Below are 25,663 nucleotides of genomic sequence, written 5' to 3'. Positions count from 1 at the left end.
CTAGCAACTGGCAACTGGACCTGGAGCTGAGCCGCGTCCTCCACAACTAAGACTGAAAGGACAACAAGTTGAAGCTCAACAGCACCCTCCACAACTAAGATTGAAAGGACAACTTGACTTGGAAAAAAGTCCTGGAAGTACACACTATTCCCCAATAAAGTCCTGTTCCTCTTCCCCAATAAAATCTTTAAATGAAAATTAATTTTTTTTTTTAAAAATCCCAAAAGAAAGCCCATACCCTTCTCCCCAGAACCTGGGACTGTTAACCTTACATGATAATAGGGACTTTGCAGATGTGATTAAGATGACCAACCCTGAGATGGGGGATTAGCCCAGATTATCCAGGTGGGCCAATCTAGTTACAGGAGTCCTTTCCTGGCTGTGTTAAGGATGAAAAGAAAGGATAAGGAGAAACAAGGATGAAAGGAAAAGATAAGAAGCATGAGCGGGACTCCATCCGTGGAGGAAGGGGCCATGAGTGGAGAAAAGCAGATGGCCTCTAGAAACTGGAAAAGACAAGGAAACGGAATCTCCTCTAGAGCCTCCAGAAAAGAAACAACGCTGCCAATAAGCACTGGGAGAACCATGAGACAAAACTGCAAGACACGAAAGTCACAGGGTAAAATGGTACAGTGAGTGGCAAACAGTAGGCTGGTTCCTCAAAACATTAAACATGATCCAGCAATTGCACTTCTGGGTATATATACCCAAACGAACTCTGGAAGCTGGGACTCATATTTGTACACCCGTGTTCATAGCAGTATTATTCACAACAGCCAAAATGTGGAAATAACCCCAATGTTCATCAACAGATGAACAGATAAAATGTGGTAATATATATACATAACAGAATATTATGTGGCCTTAAAAAGGAAGGAAATTCTGACACATGCTATAACATGGATGAACCTTGAAGATGAAATACGCCAGCGTTAAAGAAAAAAACCACAGGCCCAAAATGGCACCACTAGAAGCCCATGATACCAAATCTAGATTAAATACCTGATCTACTTGCACTTTCAACCCCTCACAGAGACATAATCATAATCAACAGGTCAGGAGTTTTCTGACCAACATGAAGGAGGTAATGTCACGTGGGCCCTCTCCACAGCCCCCAACCACCCCCACCATAGAAAGAGGCAATCTGCATGATAAAAACCTCTTCCATTTTCTTCCCCCAAAGAAAAGAGCCCCAAAATAACCCTTTGTCCAGGATTTGTCCAGGCCCAAAAATAATCCTTTCTTTTCTTAATAGCTCCCTTGCCTCACCCTTCTTCCTATAAAAACCTTCCACTTTGTACAACCCCTCAGAGCACCCTTCTAGCTACTAGTAGATGGGATACTGCCCGATTCACGAATCACTCGCTTAATAAAGCCAATTTTAGATCTTCCAATTTACTCAGTTCAATTTTGTTTTTTAACACCAGTCACAAAAAGATAAATACTCCATGATTCCACTTCCACGAAGTACCCAGAGTAGTCAAATTCAAACAAAAAGTAGAAGGGTGGTTGCCTGGGACTCGGGGTGGGGAAATGGCCAGTTACTCTTTAATGGGGACAGAGTTTTCGTTTGGGAAGATGAAAAAGTTCTGGATGTGGATGGTGGTGATAGGAGCACAACAATGTGAATGTACTTAATGCCACTTAATGCCATTAAAAATGGTTAAAATGGTCAATGTTATGTTATATATGTTTTACCACAAAAAGGTTGTGACTTTAAGCCACTAAGTTTGTGGTAATTTGTATAGCAGCAATAGAAAACGAATATACAGTTGCCACTGCTTTTCTCCTTCCCTCCAGATCCTTCCATGGTGTCCTCTTTGAAAAGGCCTCTGCTCTCTTTGTATAAGAGATCTATGCACAAGTCGCTCTAACTCTGCAAGTTTTCTTTGACAAGAAAAGTAATAAACCACCAAGACCACAAAAAAATCCAACCCCAACTGAGAAAGGAGGCATCAGGAGCTCACCTCTCCTGCATGTCTGGGTATAAGGGCTCAAGAAAGCTTTGCTCACCTGCACTATCAGTCAACATGAATCATCATGCTGAGACTCAGGGCTGGAGGGTCTCAACAGTTCTGTGTGACCCAGCCTGACACACCCAGCCATTTGATAGGCCAGACACACCCAGCCAGCCATGCAAATACTCTAGGGAGGGGAAAGGTCTGATCTGCAAAGGCTGGGCAATCACACCCAGTCAGCCAGGACCTGAGGTCACCCGGCCCAAGAGATGACTCAGTTCATTCCCATCCGCCCCGCCTCCACTCTCATTTCACAAATGGGGAAACTGACAACCTGAGAGGGAGAAGTGACATGCCCAGGTGACACAGCAAGATCCTAACAAGTCTGGCTCAGGACCCCCACCTTCTGCCCCCAAGCAGAGAAGAGCTCCCTGTCCAAAAGGCAAGACACCAGCCAATCCCTGGGTTTTTACCAACATCTGTAGGGGAGGTCCAGATTTTAAGGGGCCTGGAGTCTACACAACTTTAGGGGCCCTTTTTAATAAATCAATACATAACAACACTTTTTGGCAAATTTTACAAAACCACAAGACTTTGTGAATTCACCCCCAGGGCCTTGGAAGGGCCATTGGCCTAAGAAGGGAGGCAGGGCTGAAGCTGAACTTCTATTAGCTTCAAAGCAATTCCATCTCTCAGCTAGACTCCCAGGGGACAGAGGAGGAAAAAACAAAGTCCTCGCTTACTCCAGGCTCTCCCTTCAGCCAGAGAGAGAAACACAATAGGGCCATTACAGGAAAATACCCATGAGCTGTTCTGTGGACCTGTTTAAAAGCCATTCCTGGAAGAATGAGATAAAGCAGATCAGGTAATTCGATCTTTGGGAGCTGAGGAGGGGTAGGATGAGCTGAGGAGGTGTGGGACAAGTGTCTAGAAAACCATTTCTCCCCACTGATGGGCAAACCCAAAACTCTCCTGGACACCTCTCTCCCTCACCTGTTAAGTTAAATGAGTGGGGCTGGGAGGGATCCACGTTGTCAACTTCTGCTGCCCAGAACCTGGTGCTCTGTGAAGGTTTTTTATTTTGAGGTTCACAAACATTTATTTCTTTGTGGGGAGGGGTGGGGCTGCAAGAGATTCTCTGACTTGATTTTTTTAAATGGAAAAATAGGAGACCTGCCAACAAGGGTCCTCCATTTCTGGGTGGTGACACAGCTAAGGCCATAGCAGCTGCCCCCTTCAGCCAGGTGTGCCTGCTTCAGCTGCCCACTCTCCCTACCTGGGCCGGCCCTCCAGGCACCTGTATTTGCAGTCAAAGATTTGAATAGATGTTACTTGGGGCTCTGCCAGTTAAGACGCATGAGCCATCTCACCTCCATAGGAAAGTCTGTCACAGATCCTCTCTCACAATACACAAGGGAGAGAGGGATGGTGGGTAAGACTAAAGAGCTAAAGGCAGCAGGGAGTCAGTCCCCTGCCCTCTACCAGGGAGGCCCAGACAGGCCATGACCCAGCCCTTAGAGCCTGTTCAAACAGCTCTGGGAAAGCCCAGTCCCTTCAAACCTAGAAGACCTGACAGTATTTATTCCAGCTCCCAGTGGCTGAGGCACCCTGCACTGTCGACGTAAGAAATGTCCAACCTGTAGAGAATTTTTATAGTAGTTTATTTGAGCCAAACTGACAACATATGGCGGGGAGCAAGATCCCAAATACTCTGTAGAATAATAACACGTTTGCAGCTTCTTTTATGGACTTAATTTTAAGAAAATTAAGGATGGAAGTAAGGAAAATTACATGGAGGTGGGGGAAAGCAAAACGGGGATCAGATTACAGGATAGTCTAAAGTTCTGTGATCGGAGGGTGGTTACAGTTTAAAGGTGTGTCAACTCTAGGTGCACAGAAACAATGGACAGGGCTTCCTTAAGGCAAAGATAAACCTTTTACTAAAGAAGTGATAGGCCTGGGGTGTCACTATTCATGACCTGCCCAGTTAGGAATTTACGATCAGATCACTGATCAGATCATGTGCGGTTACTTTCCATAGAACCCTTTTTTTTTCATCCACAGCACTTCCTGAGGGCTGCTCTTCTAACGGTGGCAAGATCCCCAGTCAGCCTTGCACAACTGGAAGCTGAAAATAAATCCCCACCAGAGCCTACAGAACACACTGGAGGAAAAGATTCTCTTTCAGATCTCAGGCATGGGCTGACCCCTGTGCAGGTGGGATCCTAAGCACTGCCAAAGTGCCACTCTCTCCACCCAAGAGTGACACTGTGCCATGGCAAGAAAATGCAAGGTTCCCGGAGGTATACGTGCGATGTAAAAAAATTGCAGGAAATGCCTATCCGTAGCTCAGCCAAGCCGAAACCTCAGCACTTTGCATCTTTAGGACTTTTGCTCAGACAGCCCCTCTACCTGGTCTGTCCTCCTGTCTCCTTTAAGCCTTCCTTAAGCCTCTGTCAACCCTGGCCTTCTTTTAAGCCAGATGAAGCCCCACCTCTTTCAGGAAGCCCACCTTATTTCTCCACTCACAATGATTCTCCTTCCTGGAGCTTTCCAGCACTTGGCCTAAAACGTTCTCTATGCTCTCTAGTGTTCTAATAATATTCCTATTTTTTCAATACTTATGATAGGTACATATATTACCTCATTATATACCCCTCATTAACTTTCACAGTGTTGCTACAGGATAGGTATTGCCATCTCGGGGGAACTAAGGTTCGGAGACGATCACCAACAAGCGAGGGTTAGACACCCAACCAGTGCCAGAGCCAGAATGACTTTTGCCGAGGTCTCCCAGTGAATCAGTGCCCAGGCTGTAGGGCAGCTCTCTCCTCCTCCTGCCACCAGCTAGTACAGGGCTAGCACAGCGAGGTCCGTGACACACACCGACAGGACACCAGTGGACTCTGATTCATCTCTCCCACACCCTGGGTGGCACCTGTTCTGACGGCCGCTTTTGCTAGAGCTTCTGGCACGTAGGCTCCAGGAATTCTGGGGGCAGAGGACACTAGGACATTGCCCTCCCCACCCCAAGGCAGGACCTCAAAGGTGTAACGAACATCCCTAATCCTAGGAAGCGGGTAGATGGCCCTAATCTCTGCAGGGGCTCTGCCTCACCTCTGAGGTGTGGGTCACGCATGCCATTAAGCCACAAAACAAGCCAGGGAGCCCAGGGCATCACTCCACCAACCCTTACCATCCGTGTTTTCCCAGGCACTGAACAAAAACCCCACAGAAGTTGCTGGTAAACATTCAACTCCCCACCCACATGCCACGGATTAAGAATAGCTGAAGCCTACATCAATCATTAGCCAAGCAGAACCTCAGACAGGGCTGCACCTGGGGCTGCCCAGCCTGGAGAAATCTGGGCAAAACTGGCTGGGGGACTGGCAATGAGACAGTGTCTAGGCCCAACTAAGGGACTAAACTTGAGCAAGGAGGCTCTGAAAGACCTCTTAGAAATCAAATGTCAATTCCCAGTGCATTGGCATTTGGATCACACAGGACTTCTACAACGCTAGAGCTGGAAGGGGCCTTCGTGAAATCATTTGGTTCAAATGGCTCATTTTCCTGAGGTAGGAGTCGAGGCCCAGAGAGCAGAGGGGCCTGCAGAGGTTCAGGACTGGCTGGGGCAGGACAAACACTAGAGCCATGTTTCTCCCCTTCCAGGCGCATGCATTAGGCCCAGGAGGCTCTCCTCCAGTCAGCACACTTCTGGGCTCCACTCCACCTTCCCGCTGGAATATGGACTCGGGAAAGGAAAAGGCTGACCATCAGCCCCAGCTCAGTTCAAGGTTCAAATGGCCTCTGGCCCCAAGCTCTACCCAAACTAGTCATTTGTGTGCAATGTCTGGAGTTGAGGGAGGCAATCTGAAGGGAGAAAGCACAGCAAGATACTCCCCATCCCGAAGTTGGGTCTTAGAGGGGCGCCCCAATCCCATGGGGACTGTGAGATCAGGATGTGGTTCCAAGTGGCAGAATGTGTGGCTGCCAGACCTGACTACTGGGAACAGCCTGGAAGCAGTAAGGACTCTCAGAGCAGCAGCAGCAGCCTGCCAGTTTCTTCACCAGCCCACAGGATCAGAGGCCACCATGCCTTGCACTACCGGCTGGCTCTCCACTGTCACGAGGCACCATTCCCACATCCTAAACTGAGGAATGCTGGTTTAGCCAATGGCAACACTGACAAGCACAGTAGTAGCTTCAAATTAAGGACAGCAATGGGCAGTGTTCTAGAAACTTCTAGTTGTCCCCCTTAGCTCTTGCTTCTATAACAGAACACTAACTGTAGCCTGGCACATGGAAGTCCATAGTCCTAAGGACTATGTTTCGGAGCCTCCCTGGCAGCCAAGCAAGGGCCCTGTTGTGGAGATGTGAAAGTCAACTGTCCTGGACCAGGCAGGTAAGGGAAATGCTGCCAATCAGGAAGAGCAGTGCACCCCAAAATGTGGTCATCAGACTGGTGGCATCCGCACAACTTGGGTACCTATTAGAAATGAAAATTCTCAGGCCCCACCACACACCACCTACATCAGGACCTTTAGGGGTGACGTCCAGTAATCTCTGTTTTACCAAACCTTCCAGGTTGTTCTCATGCACGTTCAAGTTTAAAAACCATAGCCCTAGAGGATCCTGGGAGCCACTTTACATATGTACATATAGCGTGTGGTGCCTGGACAACTTCATGGAACAGACACGTATTAACCCTGAACTCCCGATTGCTGCAGAGAGAGAGAAGCACCTCTCTTCATTCACGACTGACTTTGAAGCTAATGCAGGCGGGTGGGCATGAGGAATGACGAGCACATTAACCAACAAAGCAGAAATCAGGAAAAAGGTAACAACCAAGTACAATAGATAATAAACAGAAAACAAGATGCAAGGAGCAGAATCAAGAATATCTGGTATGTGAACAGGCTGAGTTCTCTACCAAAGACAAGCTACATTCAGTTTGCTACCATCATCGCCTTCTGACGTCATTTCTCCCTCCCCCGCCCCAGTCACATGCTGATTGTAGGAGAAACATTTTTTTTTTTTTAAGTGAGTAAGTAAAGGTTAAAAATTAAGGGTTGGGCAAAGAACATATTATACAAACAGAGAAAAACTACACGTGGAAATAATGGCATGAACAATATGTTGAGGACTTTTCAATAACACTGCCTCCGCAGGCTGAGGGGTTTTTTCCAGCCATTTTTCGGCCATTTACCTTTATCTGGAAAAACAGAACTTGGAAAACAAGATTGAGACATCCTAGTCCCTTGAAACAGTTATGTGACTTAAAACACAAGCACAGAAAAGAGCACAGAAAATATCAGATGTATTTGGCCATGGGTCCTTTTTGTGTACTGTTTTGTCGTATCTCTTGGGGAGCAGAGAAAGTCCATCTTGCTACCACAAAATGAGGAAGGAAACATAACTGCAAGTCAGAGTGTCCTTGGATCTAAAGGAAGCAGGAACCACAAAGGGAAGGAAGAGGCCTGTCCCCTGGGCTTGCAGGCAAATCTCATTCTACCCATCCCTCCAAAAAATCTGCTTATGGGGGGAACACTGTGACAGTCAAGGAGGGGGAGCTCGAGAGCTGAGAAACAGATGGGGAAGACCCAATTACTACGTACTCCACATAAGCCTGAAGTGAAACTAAAAGGGCATGGCAGACGGGCTTCTAACTGACTGACGCTTACCTCTAAATTTCTAAGCCTTTCAGCTACTGTCATAAAATGCACTTATTTATTAGTTTTGGGGACTATAAAGGAGGGATCCTCCCAGATCCTTGGCAATCTATTCTCCTAAAACATAGATAATATGAAATTTAAGGCCAAAGGCCAAAAGCACTAAGTAAGCAACAAGTGACACCGGGTACAATCCACAAAGACAAGCTTGATAAACCTGCATATATCGAATATGAAGGCCGAATTCACCAAGCTAGAACAAATGTTAAGTAGAGCCTGACTGAAACAGAAGATGACAGCGAGAGTTTTTGATACACTTCTCAGAATCTGACAGATCAATAAACAAGGATAGAGAGGGCGAGCTCAAGGTAGTAAGAATCTCTAGTCTGTGTCCCACTGAGAATACATAGTCTTCTTTCATGTCCACCAAGCCTTTCAGTATAGATTGTGTAGTTGGCCACAAGGAAAATCTTAATACAGCCCATTAAAAAGAGAGTTTGCTGATCACATTGTACTAGTCATAACTCAATAAATATAATGGTCAACAATAAAATCTGACCATGCTGCGTCCCCTACGAAACGACTCATAAACTCAGGACCCCATCTTCTAAATAATCCTTAGATCAAAACTTATCTATATAATAACTAGAAAGCAATGAAAAGGTGAACATTTCACACAAAAGTCCAGTAGCTAGAGCTGTACGTAAAGGAAAATGTGGAGCTTTATGTGCTTTTTAAATTAAAATAAGTGACTAAAAATAAACACACTAATTTATATATGAAAAGTAGAGCAATAAAATATGCAAAAAGTAATGACTAGAGATAAAGGTTGAAATTAATGACCAACAAACACAAAAAAAGTAGAAAGGATACAAAACATTCTCTCTCTATATATATAAATTGAAATTCCAGCATTTCCAGTTAGAATCCTGTTCACAGTATCTAGTAAAGACATACTACAAGGTCTGTAATCTGTCCCTAATTTGGAAACCTTAAGATCAAAAAAAGTCAACTTTTCTTTATAAATAAATACATTCAATGACATGTGTACTCCAACACTGTTCCAAGTTGTAAAAATAGTCAACAGTCTCAATATCCATCAATAAGGGAAATGCTGAATAAATTATGGTACATCTGAACATTATACATAGAACATTCCACAGCCGCTACTGACCTGGAGAACAGTGACCCAGAGTTACTGTTACTGTCCATGATAAATTAATCAAAAGCACAAGCTACATCATATGTTGTACAGCATGTATCCATTTGGTGAAACACGCAGGTACCTGTGTCAATGTGACATGGAAAGAGACAGAGCGGCACCCACACTGCTAACGTCTGGGGTGGAATGGGAAAATGGGTGGAGGAAACAGAAACGCCCCTGAAGGCAGTCCTCTCCAGCACCACCCAACCTTTCCCCTCTCCTTCAAAGCCCACGTCTTCAATGCCTATCTACACCCAGCAACTCACCTCCTGCTACTCCCCCACCCATTCATTCCATCTGGCTCCACAAAAATAGACACAGCTAAGGTGCCCAATTTTCTCCACATCACTTCACGGCCACCGCTGGCCACTCCCTCCTACTGAAGCAGGCTCACCTGGCTTCTGTGTGGGACTCTGTCTGGGTTTTCCTCCCCACCCTCAAACTGCTCTTTTTCTGGATCCTTTATTGGCTCATCTTCCTTTACTCAGCTGTTCCAGGTAAGTTCCTCAATCTCACCAAGCCCTTGGTATCAGATGCAACCTAGACAGAACTATTCCTCTAGCCAGGACCCCTCCTGCCTACTTGGTATCTCCAAACCACCTCTAACACAACATGTCTAAAACTGAAGCCATGATCTCCCTGGTTCCGGACCTGTTTCTCATCCAGTGTCCCATGTCTCGGGCATGCAGAGGAACAGCCTAGGGTGGGTGGGGGTGGCCTCTGCTTTTGTGCACACAACATGGGGCTAGGCAAACAGTGGGTACTCATTAATGCTGAGTTCAACAGAAACATGCCTTGTCACCCACTTCCTAAAAATAGCCATGACCTTTTTTAGGTGGACAGAACAAACTCACATCTGCTATCACCAGCCCTCCCACATACACACCCTTTTCCCCGAGTTGCCACTCCTAGGGCTTAATCTGCCATCTGCTCCCTCCACGTCCCAATTATCAACCTCTGCCTTTTCTTCCTCTCTCCCCTCCCTCAGACTGTTCCTATCTCACTGTCCTCTAAGCTAGCCTCTCCCCACGCTCCAGGTGTAAGAGGCGGGGAACACCTGACTTCCCTCTGAATTTCGGAAGTGATTCCTCCCTTTGGTTCTGCTAAGACCATGGTAACTTCAGGAGTACAAGCCCCTTAAAGACTAGACACTAAGGGATCGCAGAGACAGGCGTCAACCACCTGCACATGACACCCCCAGCTTCAAGGTTCCTTGCAATGACACACCCAAGATATCATCACTGTCATCACCACCCCTAATTGGTCTCAAACCCCTTTAACAAACATGTTCTCACCAGATTCTGCAAACAATCCTTGGAGGTAAGCATTTCACCATCCAGAACACTGGGAGCCTAAGTGGCTACATGGCTTGTCCCAGGTCACCCAGCTCGGATGAGCTATCTCCTGACACCTTGGTCGCCCTCACCCATTAAGCGCTCACATCAGTGTAACATGGTCAGCGGTGGTTCGAGTCACTGTTCAGGCTGTCCTGTTATGATCCCCCTTAATATGGACTAAGTATGGACTCCCAAGTCCATACATGTGACATCAGACCTTTATTTCACAGGGTACAGGAGTCAGGGTCGGTAGGCCAAAGGTGGTATGGTTTCAGTGGTTATTAGAAAGCGCCACTGAATTTCAACAACTCCTTTTAAAAGTCCAATTTCCCACCAAGGAAACCAGTTTCTTCCTTTCCCCTAAGAGCTTTCCTATCTAGAGACCACTCAAATTCCTGACGTTCTGGGGCAATGAGATCAGAGGGTGTTATAAGGGAAAAATCCAGAGAAACCTGAGTGTGCCTGCTCGGCTGTGATTATGCAGCACACCCACATACAGACTCTCCCCCACGTGCCCTCATGGGACCAAGCGTCAGGAACTGCTTCAGGCTTACCGGGAGAAGATGGCAGCTAAAAAAAGACAAGGAGGGAGAGCGCCAGAAAGGCCCTGGGAGCCCTGGACATCCAGCACTCAGCACAGGTTCCGTTTCTACATTCACCTCCTGCCCACATGGGCTTCCCCCCCACTCTCCACCCCCCACCCCCGCCACACCGTATTCTGCAGTGAATTCTCAAGAAGAACCGATACTAACCTATTCTGACTCAATTCTCATTCCTTTATCCCAAACTCCCCATCCTCCTCCAAATCATGTGACCAAGGCATCACTAATCTATCTTGGCCTTCTAGGAACAGCCATCCAGGATGGGCCCTGTCTGTCATCCTTGCCCTGGCTACATAAAAGCTACATAAAGCAGTCAAAGGGCCTCCTATTGGCGTCTCAGCCAGCTCCTACTCCCACCTTTCAGTCTGGACTCATGTCCATCTCCATGTCTAATATTTTAACAACAAGGAAAACTTACTTCCCTGGCCTGCCTCTCACTCACCTAACATCTGCTGGGCACTCACATTAGGCCAGGCCCATTCTGGGTGCTGTGAGACCAAGAGATGAGTAAGAAAGAGCCCCCACCCTCCAGAGACAAAAGACAGAGCAAAGTCTCGTGGCCATACAAATACTACGCCCATCGAGAAGTGGGTTAGTACCAAAGGACTGGAGGAGAGCTGCACGGGCTCACAGCTTGTCTTTTCCCTTCCTGCTGTGAACAGCACCTGGATGGTTCCTAGGAGAGTGGTGAATAATGGGCAGAAATGGGGGAAGGAGAGCATTCCTGACGGGTGGAACAGCATGAGCTAAGACAGGGACGGGTCAGGAGAAGAGCAATTCAATTTGGCTGGACCTTCGGCTGCATGAAGGGAGTGACAGCTATTATTAGTATTATAGTTGATAGTCACAGTTGTTTGCACCAGGCCCTGCTGTAAGCTTTATGTCTACTCTGGGTGACAGCCACCTGATCACACAGGCATGGTATAACAGTCACCACCTGTTCAGGTCAGTGCCTGAGCCCTACAGTTATTAAATATATTAACTCATTTAATCCTCACAATTACCCTGTGAGGTAGGTATTGTTATTAAACCCATTTTAAAGATGAGGAAACCAAGACCAGTAAGAGACAAGATTAGGGAGGGATGCAGAAGCCCGAGGTTAGCACCCAATGCCAGGGCAACACATTGCCCTGTCCTCGCTTACGGATCACCTTACATCACTGAAAGTGCCTGAGGGAAGGGTACCTGTTAATCCTCCTGGAATTCTCAACAATTGACTGAGCAAGGAAGGAATGAAGGGACTTAATGAGAGCCAGTTAGTGGTGAGCAAGGTAACATGTGCTGCCTGTCCAGCTCCTGGACTCAGCAGAGCTCTGCCCTGCAAGCTTTTGCTCCTGTCGTGTGGGCAGGGCAGAGGCTGGCCCCTCACAGCACTACGAGTGCCCAGGTCAGGGCAGCCGGGAACAAAGTGAAGGGCGGGGAGAGAGAGAGCAGCTGGCTACCTCAATACCCAGGGTCTGTCCTAAAACACCCCTCTCCACAGAAAAGTCACTGATCAGAGGGATGGGGGCAGAAATACCCCAGGCAGACTGTTCCCCACTTAGGCGAGCACTGGCTAGCTTAACTTTTGCCCTCCAAAGTCTCTATGTGAGGAACTTCACAACACTCCTTTAAAACAACAAACTCGGTTTCTACCTTGTTAAGCCTTCAGGGGACATAAAAGTCCAAGAATCCATCCCTGAAACACTCTCAAGGCTGAAAATGGGGGAAAACAGAGAGAAGGTAAACTTATCGGTGAACGTAGCACCCAGGATGAACCCCACATTCCCCAAATAAAGTGCCTTACAAACAAACTCCAACAGTACCAGCCACCAGGAATTTGTGTCCTCCCAGTTCTGGGGAAAAGTTCCTGAAGGCAGCCTTCTCTACTAGCTCTCCTAGGCACAAGCCTTTCCCGGAAGGGCACGCACACACCACTCGAGAACTCGGCTGGGTCAGAGGGGACCGGGCCACTGGCCATGGCCCCCACCAGCCAGTTGCCTTCTGGTCGCAGGATCACCAGGTCCCCAAGCCGGCCCAGGCCCGCTGAGTCCCACCCCGGCTGCACAGCACAACCACGTGACCCTGGCCATGGGGGCAGTCCCCGCTGTAGACCGAGCTGCTGCAGGCCGATGCAGCCCGTCCGGGACCAGCCAGACCCCCCCCGCCCCGCCCCGCGCCGTCTTGCAGGGCAACCAGGAAGCCGCAGGGCCGGGCCGGGACCGGGCACGGCGGGCAGTCCCCGGCCTCAGCCGCGGGGATCGCGGCGCACTGCCGCTGCCCAGTCCGTGCCCTCGGTCGGCCGGGGACCCTCACTCACCTGGCCACTGGCCACAGGGGTGGGGGCCGCGAGGAGCGAGAAGGGACGCGGGCAGCAGCGGCTCTCTCCGCCGGCGTTCCGGGCGCGGCGCCTTGGGTCGACGTGGAGCTCTGTCCCGATCCGGCTCTCGGGATACTCAGGGCACCGGGGACACTCGCGACCTGGGGGCGCAGCAGCTACCAGGGCAGGGCAGGAGGAGGAGCCAGCTGGGAGGAAAACTCCCGGAGCGCGGCAGTCTGAACGCACCCGGGGGCGGAGCGTTCGTTCCAGGGGCGGGGCCGGGGGGCCGGGGGCGTGGCCTGAGCGCGGTCCCGCCCCCAGGTGAGAACCTTCCCGGGCCAGAAAGCTGGGAGCCACCTCCTGGAGCTCGGTGATGGAAGCTGCTGGCCTTCCTGCGGCCAGTGGCCTGAAGCGCCTTGAGGTCGGCAAGGAGCCCCTTCTTCCCCATCCTTTCCGCGAAGGGCCCCGCAAGCGCCGCCCTCTCGGGGAGGGGATTCTCCATACCCCCTCCAAGCCTGTGTACCCTTGTAGCTCTTTAAGGTAAAGAAAATTTACTGCATTGAAAAGGTCACCCAATAGTACAGACAGCGGGTAAGAGTGGGAAGAATAGCTTTAGGGTAGAGAGCTCTGACAAACTATCTCCGCGGGTGATCAAGGTCAACACCAAGAGTAATAAAACAAGTGACAGTGTGTACCAATGTGTTTTTCCTTCCAAGAACACATAATCCCAGTCTAATCATGAGGGAAAAATATCCCACTTGAGGACTATTCTGCAAAATACCTAACCGGTACATCTCAAAACCGGGAGGTCATCAAAAACAGAAAATCTGAGACACCCTCTGTCTCAATCAAGAGAAGCCTAAGGAGACATGAACACTAAATGTATTGTAGTATCCTGGATGGGCTCCTGGTAAAAGGACATTTTATCCTGTGATAAAATATTTTTTAAAAACTTATCTATGAAAGGGCCGGCCCAGTGACTCAGGCGGTTGGAGCTCTGTGCTCCTAACTCCGAAGGCTGCCGGTTCAATTCCCACATGGGCTGGTAGGCTCTCAACCACAAGGTTACCAGTTTAACTCCTCTAGTCGCAAGGGATGGTGGGCTGCACACCCCCTGCAACTAGCAACGGCAACTGTGATGTAGGTGATGTTGGATCTGCTAGCAGTTTCTCAGTGTGGGCCGGGATCATGTCTCCTGAAGCCGAAGAATGGAAACACGGACCAGGGAGAGGCAAAAAGTTTTAAAAAGAGGATAGTTTATTAGAGGCAGGAGAAGAGGTTGCAGCTCCTGAGTGGGAGGGGTTCCCAAATGGGGGTGCCCCATGACTGAGGCAAAAGCTCTTATTTTTATATCTTCCCTTGCCTGCTTGGGGAAAGGGAACTGTTTGAACTAGAGAACTTGATTGAAGAAGGGAACTGGCGCCTTATGAAATTCATCTACCAGGTTTGTTCTGCTTGCCCATCCTAAAGGAATTAGCAAAATAACCCACTCTTTATCTATCAGATCTGCTCCATTTGTCAGGCCAAAATGAATTTTATGATTAACCTCAAGGCCTTGTTACATTATGTCCTGGAGAGAAGGAGTGATTTCAAAACCTGAAGTTTTAGGATATGACTCTTTGTTTGTTCCACCAGGGACCTCCCTGTCTACCTGGGGACATGCTAACTATCCTGTATCAACTGGACCTGGAGCTGAGCTGAGCCCTCCATAACTAAGACTGAAAGGACAACAACTTGAAGCTGAACGTCACCCTCCATAACTAAGATTGAAAGGACAACAACTTGAAGCTGAACGTCACCCTCCATAACTAAGATTGAAAGGACAACAACTTGACTTGGAAAGATGTCCTGGAAGTATACACTGTTCCCCAATAAAGTCCTGTTCCCTTTCCCCAATAAAATCTTTTAAAAAGAAATTATCTGTGAAAGAACGTCCAGCCTAAGAGAAAGCTTATGAGTTTATTTGAGCCAAACTGATGGCAATTGCCGGGAAACAAAATCTCAACGGATTGAGATTTTGCTCTAGAAAATGGCGGTTTTACAATTTATTTTAAGTATTAGAACCAAAGAAGGAGGGTTACATGAAATCCACTGGTGGTAGATTAAGGGCAAGGGAGAAAACAAAGGTGGGGGGGGGGGAATTGAAGGAGGAATATGTGTCTGAGTTCCCAAATGATGTAGGGAACTTAGGAGTGAGTGTGAGTGCCGGGATCATGACCGAAGAATGGAAACACGGACCCAGGAGAGGCAAAGAGTTTTAAAAAGTGGACAGTTTATTGAAAGCAAAGGGTCAGAGCTCCCGAGCCGGGAAGGTGTCCCCAAAGGGGGTGCCCAGTGACTGAGGCAAAAGCTCTTACTTTTATACCTTCCTTTGCCTGTTTGGGGTAGGGGAGCTGGAGACTTTTAATGAAATTCATCTACCGTGTTTGTTCTGCTTGCCTACCCTGAAGGGATTAGCAAAAAGTGATCAGATCTGCTGCATTTGTCAGGCCAAAAGAAATTTTATGGTTAACCTCAAGGCGTAGTTACATTTTGTCTTGGAGCAAAGGAGTGATTTCAAAACCTGGAGATTTAGGATGTGGCTGTCTTTGTTTATTCCACCAGGGACCTCCTTGTCTACTTAAGGACATGCTAACTAACCTGTCTCAAAATCTCTGGGATTGGATAAAAAGTCAATTGGAGAGACAGATAGTACTTCTTTTATATTGGTGGGTACAGGATAGTTAATAGCATTTTACTATCACTTAGAGATGGTAACATCACATAGAGATGGTAATTGGGACAAGAAAAACAATGAGGGATTCTGTAGTTTCCTGCCTGGAGTGGTGGGTTATGCCTTGGAGGGTCCGAAAAAGGGATTACTCTGACACTTCCAAGGGTATGTTATCTTAGATGCAAAAAAGACAATAGGAAGGCTCACTTAAGGTAAAGATTGACCTTTGTCAAAGAAGCTACAGGCCAAGGATGTGACCACTGGCCATAACCCACTTTTAGTGAGGAATTTTTATGTTCAGACCATCCCGTGTGGTGAACTTCGGTCTCTGAGTTTGTTGGGCCTGCCATGCTGACCTCCCCTGAGCTTGTCGGGTTTAGTATGTGGCCTCTTTTTCCCCCACAAACTGAAATTCATTCTTGACTCCCTCAACACACTTTTTAGGTTGCCTTTCCAGATCTTTCTCTCTGCCACACACTCTGTGTGTATGTACATGTATATGTGTGTGCGTGTGTGTGCGTATTCATGCAGACAAATTGTTTACAAAGCTGTGTTGTACAATTGTTCTCATTATTGTTGTGTCTACTTGTTCGAATACCGTGAAAGAATTCATGAGTCAGAAATATAGAAGATTTATTAATATAAGAGGAACTCAACTGGGCAGAGTCTGCTAAAAACTACTGCAAACTACTGCATCGATTCTTTGGTCTCAAGTTTTATGTTTTCCTATAGTTGGGAATGGGGGAAGGTGTAGTAAAACCGCTTATCACAACTTTTGCGTACGTTTTGTGGATTTAGGATGGAGCCAGAGAGTGGATCCCATACAGATGTATAACCTCTCCCAAGTCACAGGGCTAGCACTGGGCCTAAGTAAATACAAACATTGAAACTGCGTAGTAAATGTATAGGAAGCAGAATCATTGAGAGGCAAAGAAAAGAAAGCTTTCAGAAAGTCCCAAGCTTTGGCAACCAGATGGCTCAGTTGGTTAGAGCGCAGTGCTCTTAACAATAAGGTTGCGGGTTCAGTCCCCGCAAGGGCCACTGTGAGCTGCGCCCTCCACAACTAGATTGAAACAACTACTTAACTTGGAGTTGATGGGTCCTGGAAAAACACACTTAAATTTAAAAAAAAAATCCCAAGCTAAATTACTTATTAATTTGAATTATACCAGAGATCCAAATCTCAAAAATAGAAGATTTAGTGACACCATTACAATCCCTCTCTCTTAACAATTATTATCTTGGAGGCTCTTTCAATGCAAGCGGACCTGGATCAGCTCATTTCTTCCTAATGACAGCACAGTATGCGCCGTCGTGCGTGTCACCATTCTTTACCACCTAGCTCCTTATGGAAAGATATTTAGGTTGTTTCCTGTCTGGGGCTATTACTGATGCCATGCTAAGGTCTGGCTGCCGGCTGCTTGAAAAAGTTAAAAGTCAAGAGACAAGGCTAATGGAAAGAAAAGCAGGTTTATTCAGAATGCCGGCGTTCTGGGAGGATGGTGACTCCTGTCCAAAGTCTACCGCCCCCTTCCTAGAACAGGCAGATGGTTTTATAGGTACACAAGAAGAATAAAAGAGGGGGAGTCCATCAGGGGGGCCTGAGGGCTGACATCCTTCCTGGGGTCTGGTCTGCTTTAAGATAATGTTATCTCTGGATTCTGGACTCTGACTCAGCCATCTCGGCCTGGGGCTTTATGTGTATTCCCGTGTCTGGACGCCTGAGGATTAAGAAATTGCCCTTTCCAGGTTAGGATTCTGTTGATTAAATGGATTAAGGAGGTATGGGTAGCCTTGAGAAAGGGAACAAAACGGAGTTCTTAAGTCAGTCAGTGAGGACAGAAACAAAGAGAAAATAGCTGAATATCAGGGAGGATGGAACTGCCAGGTGGCTAGATAGCGATCTATGCGGTGAGTCAAACTGCAAATTAGCTAAGTCTAATTAGTTATCGATTTACTGAGTTTGACCCTTATATTACAAACTGCGCTAATGGTCCTGTTTGCCTTTTGACAACTAACAGAGAGGGTAGGACTGGACATGGTTGGCCCAAGGGGAGGCTCTGGTCTCCTCTCTGCCTCAGCAGGGGAGTGGGTGCTGGGTGGAAGCTGTGCCTTCAGGTAGCCTAGCCACAGCGGCACCAGCCTCCAGGAACCCCTCATCTTCCGAGGCACCTCCAACACCCACCCCTCCCACAAGGCGTGGCTTTTTTTCAGGCCTGGACTACAATTTTTGGAGTCGTAGGAGAGTGAGGGCAAAACTAAGACCAAAGGCTCCAGAGCAACTCAGAGGAACCCCCTCCCAACCCTCCCACCCCGCCACACACACCCCGCAAAAGAGGAGCAAAGGATCAAAGTACCAGGAGTCTCTCCCGGGGGTGGGTCATTACTCTGGTGGGGGTGCCAGGTCTGTGCAGTAGCTGGTGGGACTCGCAGCACGCAGTGAAGCCTCCACACAACGGCAGCATTCCCATGGAGCATCTGGGCCCCGTCGCTCTCTGGAGAGGGGATTTTTCCATTAAGATCACCTGGCGACCACCCGACTCTTCTGCCTGTACACCCTGTGCCCATGCCGTCACAAAGGCAAGCACTTTTCTCCCAGCTGAGTGAATGGTTCTTTAAACACCACGTTGAAAAATAATAAATCATTTAGGGTGGGGTTCCTTCTGTATGTAGTATACACTTTCCTGCCTCAGAACTCAGCTCTCTTCAAGGCCAGAATGGTGAATAGCTACCACTGTGCTCACCTTTTTATGATTTTCAACCGTTCATTTTCAACAAACCCCCAACTTGGTCAGAACACGGGGTGGGTAAAAAGATTCTAGAGTTGGTGTTCCAATACCTGGGTTCTAGTTCCAATTCTGCCCTTGGAAGTGATACGTTCACTCAGCCTCTGTTTTCTCACCCTTAAAATCTTCAAGATGATTTCTAAAAGTCCGTAAAATAACTTTGGCTTCATTGCTTCTCAGGGCTGATACAAACATCTGCTGAGGAGAGATAGAATCACCTCCCTACTCTACCCTCCTTTGGTTTATGTGTTACCCGAACTCCAATGTTTTGTTATGTTTTGCTTGGTTTTGAGTCTGCCTACCTGCATGGACTGGCCCAAAGAAATGCATGAGTAGGAGTTTGCATTATAGAAAGAAAAAATAGTTTAATATTGAAGTGACCACTATGGAGATGGGGAGCTTATGCTCTGAAAACTTGATGCCCCAGGACTGTAGGTAACAGGTTATATAGAGCAAAATCGCAAGACACCATGGGTTAGGGGGTTGGGTACCATGCTTGGAGTTGACTGATTGGAGGTGAGGTAAGGGTAATGAATCATTTCTTTAAGTCTTAAGGATAGTTCTAAGGTCTTTTCCAGTGTTCCTCTGTCTGATCTCATGGAAAAGTAGCCAGGGGGGTCATTCCACCTCAGGGCTCAGGAGCTGCAACATAACTTAGGTCAAGATGTTATCTTTAACCTACCAGAGGTGCTGACCTTATGACATTAGTCAGGCCCTGGCTACTGTCTTCTGCTGCCTCTGTGGTTGCCGATTTTCTGGGAGAAAGGCTAGGTCTCTGAGGAAATATATATATACATATGCATATATATATATATATATATATATATATATATATATGGAGAGAGAGAGAGAAAGAGAGATGATTTCTAGAGCTAAGATTTAAAACTAATCAAAGTCATAAATGTCATGGAAAAAATGACCATGGAATTAATCCCTGGTCATTCACAAAACGTAAAAGCATTCACAGACTCTACTACAAAGGAAGTTTTTATTAAAGTTATGGCAGAGAGAGAATGCCCATGGCAGTGTCCAAAGATGATGGCTGCCTTGGGTAGGAAGGAGAGCAACGCTGGGTGGGGGGTTCACTGGGACAGAGTCCAGAGTCTGAGAGTAGACAGCTACTGAGACAGGGATAAGAGAGAAATACTGGCAGACTCCTTTGCCAGGGCAGTCTGATAGACAGCTGTCCCTAACTTCAGGTTAATGTTTCTTACATAGGAAATGGGGAGGTTTGAGGGCTGACATCTTTCCTGGGGTCTGGCCTGTTTGAAGATGATGTTGTCTCCAGACTCTGGACTCAGACTTGGTCATCAAGGCGTGGGACTTTAATGCGTCACCGGTATAAACTGCAAGGGAGTTGTCATTTGGATTCCAGTGTCTGGGCGCCTGAGAATTAAGAAATTGCTCTTTCCCAGGTTAGGATGTTATTAATTAACAAAGTATGGGTTTACTTGAGAAAGGGAACAAGCAGAGTTCTTCAGTTAATCAGCGAGGGAAGAAAGAAACAAAGAGAAAACAGGTAAACATGAGGATGGATCAAACTGCAAACAAACTAAGTCTAATTACAGGTGGCTGGATAGTGAGCTGTTCAGTGAGTTAAACTGCAAACTAAGTTTAACTGCGTTATTGATTCCCTGAATATCACCATTACAATAAAGACCCTCAGTTTCACTTATGGCTGGAGTAGTTACAATAATCATAAAATTGGCACAAGGCTAGATTAACAGGAAAAAAACTCCACAATTTAACATGTGCATATGGGAGAATCACAATATAATGCTCAGATCATAAAATGAGGCTCAAAGAAATGATTGAGCCAGCCCCCCTTTTTATACATAGAGGGTGCCAAAAAATGTATACACATTTTAAGAAAGGAAAAAACATTAAAATTGTAATACTCAACGTATACCAGTAACAAAAGGTGAGCACAAGTCGCGTTTGACTTCTGCAATGACAAGAGGTGCTCAAAGTGGGTCCCCTCAGCATTCTGATTACGGTGAACTACTGCTTGAGCAACGCTGACCAAAGTGTCCACTTGTCTACATTTTTGGGGTAGCCCTGGTATTTTTTAGACAAAAAACAAATTTGTGAGAAATTGACAGAACAAAGAAAGTGTTCATTAGAAAAGAACCTAAGCAAAGCTTGGGTATTTGTTAGTGAAGATTCTAAACAAAGTTGGGCTTTGGATAGCAAAGGAGTAACAAGATTTGTTTGTACATGCTTTCTTGACTATAGATTTTATATTTCTTGTGATAAGGTTTTTCCTCAGTCCTTCAAGAGCAAGGAGGGCACCTATCATGGTGATTTAATTTCTGCTTTAAGGGAGACAGAGGAAAGTCAGAGAGCTCTTCCTGCTCTTACTGCTTCTTAAGTGATCATAATTCAAAATAATATGCCATTGTGGAATACCATGGGACAACCTGCCCTGGTCCCCCACACATCAAATGAGATAAGGGAAAGTAAATGCCTTATAAGGACATCATGTGCTGTAGAGCTCTGAGTAGTACCGTTGTATAATCTTCCTTACACTATTTGTTGGACAGACGATGGTTGAGTACAGCCAATGTGACTGGCCCCATGCTTGGTGCCACTGACAGAGGGACAAAAGAAAACTCCCTTGCTCTAAGTAAAGGTCTTTATCTAATGGAGAAATAAATAAATTGTAAGTACCCCACATAATAGAGGCTCCAAAATTGATCCCTGGGGTGAGAGGCAGGTGAGAGGATCTAACCCAGAAAGGCTTGCCAGACTTTTCAAAGAACTGACTTTTAATTTTTAAAATCATGTTAATTCTTTTTAAAGATCATCTATTGCTTTAATTTCTGCTTTTATTTTTGAGTTCTGTTCCTTCTACTTTCTGTGGGTTTGTTCTGGTGCTTTTTATTTTTGAGTTTTTAGAGTTGAACATTAGGGTCATTTAGTTTGAAAATGTTTGGTTGTTTTCTAATAAGTGTATATAAGACTATAATTGTCCCCATAAATCCTTCTTTAGTTACATATCATAAGTTTTAATATGTCATGCGTTTGTTATATCTCATTTATAAATATTTTGGTGTTGTTTTTTTTTTCCATTAAGATTTCATTCTAATTCATAGATTATTTAGAAAGGTGTTTTCTGGTTTTGTTTTTAAAGTTACAGCTTTTAAAAAAACATTTCACTAATCTGGTCAAGATAGCAGAATAGGTAAACACTGCATGCCTCTTCTCACGATTACATCAAAATTACAGCTATGCTACAGAACAACCATCATTGAGAATCACCTGAAGTCTAGCTGAACAGAAATCCTGCGACTAAGGACATACAAAAGAAGGCACGTTGAGATTGGTAGGAGGGGTGGAGACGCAAAACAGGCTGGTCCTACACCCGCGTATGGCAGTTAAAAATTAGGAGGGATATCTTGGTTGCAGAGGACCCCCTGGAGGAGCAAGAGTAAAGGATCCCAGTCCCAGACCAAGCTCTGCAGCCCAGGGTTCCAGTGCTGGGAAGAGAGTCTCATAACTTCTGGCTGTAAACACCAGGGGAGATTGTAGCTGAGTGAGACTAGGGTGGTTGCAGTCCCAGTTGTTCCTCTTAAAGGGCATGCACATGAACTTACTGGCTGATGGGCTCACTCTCTCTGAGCTACGGTACTGGGACAGGTGCTTAAAAGACACCAGTACATAGGGGGAGGAATTGCATAGTCTGGCTGCAGGGTAAGGGCTGGGAGAAAGTGGCAGCTTTCTCCCAGACAGAAAGAAGTGCTGTTAGAATCCATTATTTTTTTGTTGAGCCCTCCGCATTCCCGATGTGCAGACACAGGCGCCCTCCTTATCTGAGTATCCATCAATCTGAATAACACTGGTCAACCCACCCTGGTGGTTCCCTGAGACCCCACCCAACTTTTGGGCCCACCCAAGCCACTTCCAGTGGCTTTTCCATACAAATGGCCTGTCTTGGCTCATGCTGTGGACTTTCCTAAAATCTCTCAAAGGTTCACAACCCACCCACCCCCCCCAAAGCAGAATCTGACCTTGGTGTGTCCTGTACCTCATACTGAGCATCCCCAAGCCTGGCACTAGTGATAGTTGGGCTTGGTTCATGACTTGGCCTCTCCCAGGCACCTCCAAGCCCAGCGTGGTTGGCAGCCATCTGTGGATTGCTTTGTGGCTCATGCCGGGTGGCCCCAGACAGAGCACATGCTATGGCTGAACTTGGCCTGGGGTGGCGCCCCTCCCAGGAGAGCCTGGGGTTAGCATACCTCATGGCTAGCTTCACACCAAACTGCAGTATTACCCAGACATCTCCAACGACAACACACCCAAAGAGCAGACTGGGCAGGCACCAGAGCTCTGCTAAAGCAAATCCTGTTCCATAGGGTCAGCCCCTGTACAATAACTCCTCCACTGTAGTCATGGGCAGTCCTTACAACTATAATCAGCCTGAGGGTCAATGCCTCCCATTGACATGCAAACAGCAACCAAGGCTCAACTACAACAGGATGGTGTACACAACACACACAAGGGACACATATGCAGCACCTGGCTCAGGTGAGAGATGGCGCAGCTGGGCCCCACAGGGCACCTACTACATAAGGCCACTCTACTAAGACTGGGAAACATAGCAGCCCTACCTAACACATAGAAACAAACACAGGGAGGCAGCTAAAATGGGGAGACAAAGAAACATGTCTCAAATGAAATAAGAGAACAAAGCTCTAAAAAAAGGACTAAACAAAATGGAGACAAGCAACCTACCAGATGCAGAATTCAAAACACTGGTTATAAGGATGCTCAATGAACTAAGTGAAAACTTTAACAAAGAGATAGGAAACCTAAAAGTGGAGATAGAAAACATAAAAAAAGAACCTGTCAAAAATAAAGACTACAATAACTTTAGTCAGAAGTAAAGAATACATTAGAGAGAATCAACGATACATTAGAAGAAGCAGAGGTTGGAATCAGTGATTTAGAAGATAAGGTAGTAGAAAACACCCAATCAGAACAGCAAAAAAAAAGAAAAAAAAAGAATCCCTCCAAAATGAGGATAGTTTAAGGGGTCTCTGGGACAACATCAAGCATAACAACATCTGTATCATAGGGGTACCAGAAGAAGAAGAGAAAGAGCAAGGAATTAAAAACCTATTTGAAGAAATATGATGGAAAACTTTCTTAATCTGGCAAAGAAAATAGACATACAAGCAAAGGAAGTTCAGAGAGTCCCAAACAATATGAACCCAAATAGCCCAACACCAAGAAACATCATAATTAAAATGCCAAGTTTAAAGAAAAAGAAAGAATCTTAAAAGCAACAAGAGAAAAGCACTTAGTTACCTACAAAAGAGCTCCCATAAGACTGTCAGATGATTTCTGAACAGAAACTTTGCAGGCCAGAAGGGATTGGCAGGAAATGTTCAAAGTGATGAAAAATAAGGACCTACAACCAAAATTACTCTACCCAGCAAAACTATCATTCAGAATCAAAGGATAGATAAAGAGCTTCCCAGACAAGAAAAAGCTAAAGGAATTCATCACTACCAGACCAGTATTAAAGAAATGTTAGAAGGATTTCTTGAAGAAAAAGGAGAAGGGATCAAAACTATAACTAATAAAATGACAATAATTACATATCTACTAACAATCATTTTAAATGTAAATGGATTAAATGCTCCAATCAAAAGAAAGGATAGCTGAATGATAAGAAAACAAGATCTTTACATACAATGCCTATAAAAAAAAACCTCTCATCATATCAAAAGACACAGACTGAAAGTAAAGGGATAGAAAAAGATATTTCGTGAAAAAAGAAACCAAAAGAAATTTAAAAAGGCTAAAGTAGTAATATTTATACTAGACAAAATAGACTTTAAAACAAAGTCTATAACAAAAGACAAAGAAGGACCCGTAATCCCACTTCTGGGTATTTATCTGAAGAAACCAAAAACATTACTTTGAAGGGACATGTGCAACCATATGTTCATTGCAGCACATTTACAGGAGACAAGACGTGGAGGCAGCCTGGGTGTCCATCAATGGATGAGTGGATAAAGAAGAGGTGGTACATATATACTGAGTAATGGAATATTACTCAGCCATAAAAAAAGAAATCTTGGCATCTGCATCAACATGGATGGACCTAGAGGGTATTGTGCTGAGCTGACTAAGTCAGACAGAGAAGACAAATGCCGTATGATTTCACTTATATTTGGAATCTAAAGAACAAAATAAATCAGTAAACAAACTCATCGATGCAGAGAGTATTTTGATTGTTGCCAGCTGGGAAGGGGGTGGGTGAAAAAGGGGAAGGGATGAAGACGTACAAAATCATAGTAGTTACAAAATAGTCTTGGGGATAAGGAACATAGGCAATACTATTGTAACAACTATACATGGTGTCAGATGTGTACTAAATTTATCAGGGGGATCACTTAATAAGTTATATAAATGTCTAATCACTATGTTGTACACCTGAAACTAATATAATATTTTATGTCAATTGTAATTGAAAAATAAAACAATCATACATAAATAAATAAATAACATTTTGCCATATATTTCTAACTTTAACGCTTGGAGATGAGAAAATGTGCTATTTTTAGAAGTTTGTGAGACTCTTTGCGGCCTAACACAAACTTTTTAAAAAATGTCCCAGTTTTTGTGAATGTATATTTACTTTTTACTTGTGTCAAGTTTCTCTCTCTACATTGCTATCCAGTTTGATAATCTGGTTATTTACATTGTTTACGTGCCAGGACTTTTTTAAATTCGATTCATTGATCTGACAGAGTGCTTTGACATTTTCTACTTTTATTGTAGTATAAACAATAACACAAACGAAACCACTTTAAAATAGAGCCGGAGCTGCCATGCCAGAGGAACTGTGACACGTTTCTATGCCTCAGACCTTGAAATATTAAAAGCAGGGCAAAACAACCTTTGAACTGGGCCTCCAGCAACCTTGGGTCCCAAAAAACTGTTTGCAAAGATAACACGGAAGCAGTTATTATGACTACTGGACTGATGACACTGACTGAACATTAAAAACATTGTTTAGAATTAACATCATTATGTTATCTTATCTGCACCAATAGAAATGCCTTCTTTCTATTGATGTAATTG

General features: G+C 45.6%; 1 protein-coding gene across 6 annotated transcripts in view; it reads right to left on the bottom strand.

Annotated features, from left to right (window-relative positions):
* The window catches only part of ANXA11 (annexin A11), a 43,621-nt gene extending 30,298 nt beyond the window's left edge, over positions 1–13,323 (bottom strand). Inside the window, exon 1 of one of the 6 annotated variants that reach the window (XM_081073840.1) lies at positions 13,070–13,323. The gene's annotated coding sequence lies outside the window, so the exon portion shown is untranslated. Of the gene's footprint in view, positions 1–8,801; positions 8,973–10,722; positions 10,793–10,920; positions 10,961–12,556; positions 12,805–13,069 lie in introns of those variants that run through there. The other 5 variants (XM_081073842.1, XM_081073841.1, XM_081073843.1 and 2 more) reach the window with 5 other exon arrangements.
* Between the last annotated feature and the right edge of the window lie 12,340 nt (positions 13,324–25,663).

This window comes from Rhinolophus hipposideros (genome assembly GCF_964194185.1).
Source record: "Rhinolophus hipposideros genome assembly, chromosome: 15".
NCBI lineage: Eukaryota > Metazoa > Chordata > Mammalia > Chiroptera > Rhinolophidae > Rhinolophus > Rhinolophus hipposideros.
Note: the sequence above shows the minus strand (reverse complement) of the source record. Positions and strands in the feature narration are given on the sequence as shown.